Source organism: Mustelus asterias, chromosome 24 (genome assembly GCF_964213995.1).
Source record: "Mustelus asterias chromosome 24, sMusAst1.hap1.1, whole genome shotgun sequence".
Taxonomy (NCBI): Eukaryota; Metazoa; Chordata; class Chondrichthyes; order Carcharhiniformes; family Triakidae; genus Mustelus; species Mustelus asterias.
The window spans coordinates 56885657-56894193 of record NC_135824.1 but is presented as its reverse complement, the minus strand read 5'-3'; positions in this window follow the sequence as shown (position 1 = coordinate 56894193).

Genomic DNA, 8537 nt, shown 5'->3' with positions numbered 1-8537 from the left:
ACACTCTGCTGTACAATATAATATACCCACACTCTGCTCCACAATATAATATACCCACACTCTTCTCCACAATATAATATACCCACACTCTTCTCCACAATATAATATACCCACACTCTGCTGTACAATATAATATACCCACACTCTGCTCCACAATATAATATACCCACACTCTTCTCCACAATATAATGTACCCACACTCTGCTCCACAATATAATATACCCACACTCTGCTGTACAATATAATATACCCACACTCTGCTCCACAATATAATATACCCACACTCTTCTCCACAATATAATATACCCACACTCTGCTCCACAATATAATATACCCACACTCTGCTCCACAATATAATATACCCACACTCTGCTCCACAATATAATATACCCACACTCTGCTCCACAATATAATATACCCACACTCTGCTGTACAATATAATATACCCACACTCTGCTCCACAATATAATATACCCACACTCTGCTCCACAATATAATATACCCACACTCTGCTCCACAATATAATATACCCACACTCTTCTCCACAATATAATATACCCACACTCTGCTCCACAATATAATATACTCACACTCTGCTCCACAATATAATATACCCACACTGCTGTACAATATAATATAGCCGCACTCTGCTCCACAATATAATATACCCACACTCTGCTGTACAATATAATATACCCACACTCTGCTCCACAATATAATATACCCACACTCTGCACCACAATATAATATACCCACACTGCTGTACAATATAATATACCCACACTCTACTCCACAATATAATATACCCAAACTCTGCTGTACAATAGAATATACCCACACTGCTGTACAATATAATATACCCACGCTGCTGTACAATATAATACACCCACACTCTGCTCCACAATATAATATACCCACACTCTGCTGTACAATATAATATACCCACACTCTGCTCCACAATATAATATACCCACACTCTGCACCACAATATAATATACCCACACTGCTGTACAATATAATATACCCACACTCTACTCCACAATATAATATACCCAAACTCTGCTCCACAACAGAATATACCCACACTCTGCTCCATAATATAATATACCCACACTCTGCTGTACAATATAATATAGCCGCACTCTGCTCCACAATATAATATACCCACACTCTGCTGTACAATATAATATACCCACACTCTGCTGTACAATATAATATACCCACACTCTGCTGTACAATATAATATACCCACACTCTGCTCCACAATATAATATACCCACACTCTGCTGTACAATATAATATACCCACACTCTGCTCCACAATATAATATACCCGCACTCTGCTCCACAATATAATATACCCACACTCTGCTGTACAATATAATATACCCACACTCTGCACCACAATATAATATACCCACACTCTGCTCCACAATATAATATACCCACACTCTGCTCCACAATATAATATACCCACACTCTGCACCACAATATAATATACCCACACTCTGCACCACAATATAATATACCCACACTCTGCTCCACAATATAATATACCCACACTCTGCTGTACAATATAATATACCCACACTCTGCACCACAATATAATATACCCACACTCTGCACCACAATATAATATACCCACACTCTGCTCCACAATATAATATACCCACACTCTGCTGTACAATATAATATACCCACACTCTGCACCACAATATAATATACCCACACTCTGCTGTACAATATAATATACCCACACTCTGCACCACAATATAATATACCCACACTCTGCACCACAATATAATATACCCACACTCTTCTCCACAATATAATATACCCACACTCTGCTCCACAATATAATATACCCACACTCTGCTCCACAATATAATATACCCACACTCTGCTCCACAATATAATATACCCACACTCTGCACCACAATATAATATACCCACACTGCTGTACAATATAATATACCCACACTCTGCTCCACAACATAATATACCCACACTGCTGTACAATATAATATACCCACACTCTGCTCCACAATATAATATACCCACACTCTGCTGTACAATATAATATACCCACACTCTGCTGTACAATATAATATACCCACACTCTACTCCACAATATAATATACCCACACTCTGCTGTACAATATAATATACCCACACTGTACTCCACAATATAATATACCCACACTCTGCTCCACAATATAATATACCCACACTCTGCTGTACAATATAATATACCCAAACTCTGCTCCACAATATAATATACCCACACTCTGCTCCACAATATAATATACCCACACTCTGCTGTACAATATAATATACCCACACTCTTCTCCACAATATAATATACCCACACTCTGCTGTACAATATAATATACCCACACTCTGCTCCACAATATAATATACCCACACTCTTCTCCACAATATAATATACCCACACTCTTCTCCACAATATAATATACCCACACTCTGCTGTACAATATAATATACCCACACTCTGCTCCACAATATAATATACCCACACTCTTCTCCACAATATAATATACCCACACTCTTCTCCACAATATAATATACCCACACTCTGCTGTACAATATAATATACCCACACTCTGCTCCACAATATAATATACCCACACTCTTCTCCACAATATAATGTACCCACACTCTGCTCCACAATATAATATACCCACACTCTGCTGTACAATATAATATACCCACACTCTGCTCCACAATATAATATACCCACACTCTTCTCCACAATATAATATACCCACACTCTGCTCCACAATATAATATACCCACACTCTGCTCCACAATATAATATACCCACACTCTGCTCCACAATATAATATACCCACACTCTGCTCCACAATATAATATACCCACACTCTGCTGTACAATATAATATACCCACACTCTGCTCCACAATATAATATACCCACACTCTGCTCCACAATATAATATACCCACACTCTGCTCCACAATATAATATACCCACACTCTTCTCCACAATATAATATACCCACACTCTGCTCCACAATATAATATACTCACACTCTGCTCCACAATATAATATACCCACACTGCTGTACAATATAATATAGCCGCACTCTGCTCCACAATATAATATACCCACACTCTGCTGTACAATATAATATACCCACACTCTGCTCCACAATATAATATACCCACACTCTGCACCACAATATAATATACCCACACTGCTGTACAATATAATATACCCACACTCTACTCCACAATATAATATACCCAAACTCTGCTGTACAATAGAATATACCCACACTGCTGTACAATATAATATACCCACGCTGCTGTACAATATAATACACCCACACTCTGCTCCACAATATAATATACCCACACTCTGCTGTACAATATAATATACCCACACTCTGCTCCACAATATAATATACCCACACTCTGCACCACAATATAATATACCCACACTGCTGTACAATATAATATACCCACACTCTACTCCACAATATAATATACCCAAACTCTGCTGTACAATAGAATATACCCACACTCTTCTCCACAATATAATATACCCACACTCTGCTCCACAATATAATATACCCACACTCTGCTGTACAATATAATATACCCAAACTCTGCTGTACAATAGAATATACCCACACTCTACTCCACAATATAATATACCCAAACTCTGCTGTACAATATAATATACCCAAACTCTGCTGTACAATAGAATATACCCACACTCTGCTCCACAATATAATATACCCACACTCTGCTCCACAATATAATATACCCACACTCTGCTCCACAATATAATATACCCACACTCTTCTCCACAATATAATATACCCACACTCTGCTCCACAATATAATATACTCACACTCTGCTCCACAATATAATATACTCACACTCTGCTCCACAATATAATATACCCACACTGCTGTACAATATAATATAGCCGCACTCTGCTCCACAATATAATATACCCACACTCTGCTGTACAATATAATATACCCACACTCTGCTCCACAATATAATATACCCACACTCTGCACCACAATATAATATACCCACACTGCTGTACAATATAATATACCCACACTCTACTCCACAATATAATATACCCAAACTCTGCTGTACAATAGAATATACCCACACTGCTGTACAATATAATATACCCACGCTGCTGTACAATATAATACACCCACACTCTGCTCCACAATATAATATACCCACACTCTGCTGTACAATATAATATACCCACACTCTGCTCCACAATATAATATACCCACACTCTGCACCACAATATAATATACCCACACTGCTGTACAATATAATATACCCACACTCTACTCCACAATATAATATACCCAAACTCTGCTCCACAACAGAATATACCCACACTCTGCTCCATAATATAATATACCCACACTCTGCTGTACAATATAATATAGCCGCACTCTGCTCCACAATATAATATACCCACACTCTGCTGTACAATATAATATACCCACACTCTGCTGTACAATATAATATACCCACACTCTGCTGTACAATATAATATACCCACACTCTGCTCCACAATATAATATACCCACACTCTGCTGTACAATATAATATACCCACACTCTGCTCCACAATATAATATACCCGCACTCTGCTCCACAATATAATATACCCACACTCTGCTGTACAATATAATATACCCACACTCTGCACCACAATATAATATACCCACACTCTGCTCCACAATATAATATACCCACACTCTGCTCCACAATATAATATACCCACACTCTGCACCACAATATAATATACCCACACTCTGCACCACAATATAATATACCCACACTCTGCTCCACAATATAATATACCCACACTCTGCACCACAATATAATATACCCACACTCTGCACCACAATATAATATACCCACACTCTGCTCCACAATATAATATACCCACACTCTGCTGTACAATATAATATACCCACACTCTGCACCACAATATAATATACCCACACTCTGCTGTACAATATAATATACCCACACTCTGCACCACAATATAATATACCCACACTCTGCACCACAATATAATATACCCACACTCTGCTCCACAATATAATATACCCACACTCTGCTCCACAATATAATATACCCACACTCTGCTCCACAATATAATATACCCACACTCTGCTCCACAATATAATATACCCACACTCTGCACCACAATATAATATACCCACACTGCTGTACAATATAATATACCCACACTCTGCTCCACAACATAATATACCCACACTGCTGTACAATATAATATACCCACACTCTGCTCCACAATATAATATACCCACACTCTGCTGTACAATATAATATACCCACACTCTGCTGTACAATATAATATACCCACACTCTACTCCACAATATAATATACCCACACTCTGCTGTACAATATAATATACCCACACTGTACTCCACAATATAATATACCCACACTCTGCTCCACAATATAATATACCCACACTCTGCTGTACAATATAATATACCCAAACTCTGCTCCACAATATAATATACCCACACTCTGCTCCACAATATAATATACCCACACTCTGCTGTACAATATAATATACCCACACTCTTCTCCACAATATAATATACCCACACTCTGCTGTACAATATAATATACCCACACTCTGCTCCACAATATAATATACCCACACTCTTCTCCACAATATAATATACCCACACTCTTCTCCACAATATAATATACCCACACTCTGCTGTACAATATAATATACCCACACTCTGCTCCACAATATAATATACCCACACTCTTCTCCACAATATAATATACCCACACTCTTCTCCACAATATAATATACCCACACTCTGCTGTACAATATAATATACCCACACTCTGCTCCACAATATAATATACCCACACTCTTCTCCACAATATAATGTACCCACACTCTGCTCCACAATATAATATACCCACACTCTGCTGTACAATATAATATACCCACACTCTGCTCCACAATATAATATACCCACACTCTTCTCCACAATATAATATACCCACACTCTGCTCCACAATATAATATACCCACACTCTGCTCCACAATATAATATACCCACACTCTGCTCCACAATATAATATACCCACACTCTGCTCCACAATATAATATACCCACACTCTGCTGTACAATATAATATACCCACACTCTGCTCCACAATATAATATACCCACACTCTGCTCCACAATATAATATACCCACACTCTGCTCCACAATATAATATACCCACACTCTTCTCCACAATATAATATACCCACACTCTGCTCCACAATATAATATACTCACACTCTGCTCCACAATATAATATACCCACACTGCTGTACAATATAATATAGCCGCACTCTGCTCCACAATATAATATACCCACACTCTGCTGTACAATATAATATACCCACACTCTGCTCCACAATATAATATACCCACACTCTGCACCACAATATAATATACCCACACTGCTGTACAATATAATATACCCACACTCTACTCCACAATATAATATACCCAAACTCTGCTGTACAATAGAATATACCCACACTGCTGTACAATATAATATACCCACGCTGCTGTACAATATAATACACCCACACTCTGCTCCACAATATAATATACCCACACTCTGCTGTACAATATAATATACCCACACTCTGCTCCACAATATAATATACCCACACTCTGCACCACAATATAATATACCCACACTGCTGTACAATATAATATACCCACACTCTACTCCACAATATAATATACCCAAACTCTGCTGTACAATAGAATATACCCACACTCTTCTCCACAATATAATATACCCACACTCTGCTCCACAATATAATATACCCACACTCTGCTGTACAATATAATATACCCAAACTCTGCTGTACAATAGAATATACCCACACTCTACTCCACAATATAATATACCCAAACTCTGCTGTACAATATAATATACCCAAACTCTGCTGTACAATAGAATATACCCACACTCTACTCCACAATATAATATACCCACACTCTGCTCCACAATATAATATACCCACACTCTGCTGTACAATATAATATACCCACACTCTGCTCCACAATATAATATACCCACACTCTGCTGTACAATATAATATACCCAATTGTACATTGTCCCTAAGGACAAGCCCTCCGAATACACACGATCTGCTCGGATGAGGAGGATCGCAACAGACACCTCCAGACGCTGAAAGATGCCCTCATAAGAACAGGATATGGCGCTCGACTCATCGATCAACAGTTCCAATGCGCCACTGCGAAAAACCGCACCGACCTCCTCAGAAGACAAACACGGGACACAGTGGACAGAGTACCCTTCGTCGTCCAGTACTTCCCCGGAGCGGAGAAGCTACGGCATTTCCTCCGGAGCCTTCAACATGTCATTGATGAAGGCGAACATCTCGCCAAGGCCATCCCCACACCCCCACTTCTTGCCTTCAAACAACCACGCAACCTCAAACAGACCATTGTCCGCAGCAAACTACCCAGCCTTCAGGAGAACAGTGACCATGACACCACACAACCCTGCCACAGCAACCTCTGCAAGACGTGCCGGATCATCAACACGGATGCCATCATCTCACGTGAGAACACCATCTACCAGGTACACGGTACATACTCTTGCAACTCGGCCAACGTTGTCTACCTGATACGCTGCAGGAAAGGATGTCCCGAGGCATGGTACATTGGGGAAACCATGCAGACGCTACGACAACAGATGAATGAACACCGCTCGACAATCACCAGGCAAGACTGTTCTCTTCCTGTGGGGGAGCACTTCAGCAGTCACGGGCATTCAGCCTTGGATCTTCAGGTAAGCGTTCTCCAAGGCGGCCTTCACGACACACGACAGTGCAGAGTCGCTGAGCAGAAACTGATAGCCAAGTTCCGCACACATGAGGACGGCCTAAACCGGGATGTTGGATTTATTTCACATTATCAGTAACCCCCACAGCTTGCCCCTGGTCTTGCATAATCTCACCAGCTGTTCTGTCTGGAGACAATACATATCTCTTTAACCTGTGTTTAATGTTCCCTCCAACCACATTATCTGTACCTTTTAAGACCTGGCTGGCTGTAGAGATTTGCATTCTAATTAGTATTCTGTAACTTGATTTCTGTGTCTGTGCACTGTTGGAGAACAGAGACCACTCCATCTGACGAAGGAGCAGCAAGCTCCGAAAGCTTATGGTATTTGCTACCAAATAAACCTGTTGGACTTTAACCTGGTGTTGTGAGACTTCTTACAATATAATATACCCACACTCTGCTCCACAATATAATATACCCACACTCTACTCCACAATATAATATACCCACACTCTGCTGTACAATATAATATACCCACACTCTGCACCACATTATAATATACCTGTCCTGGTCCCTCCATGCCGACACTATAGTTAAGAAAGCCCACCAATGCCTTTACTTTCTC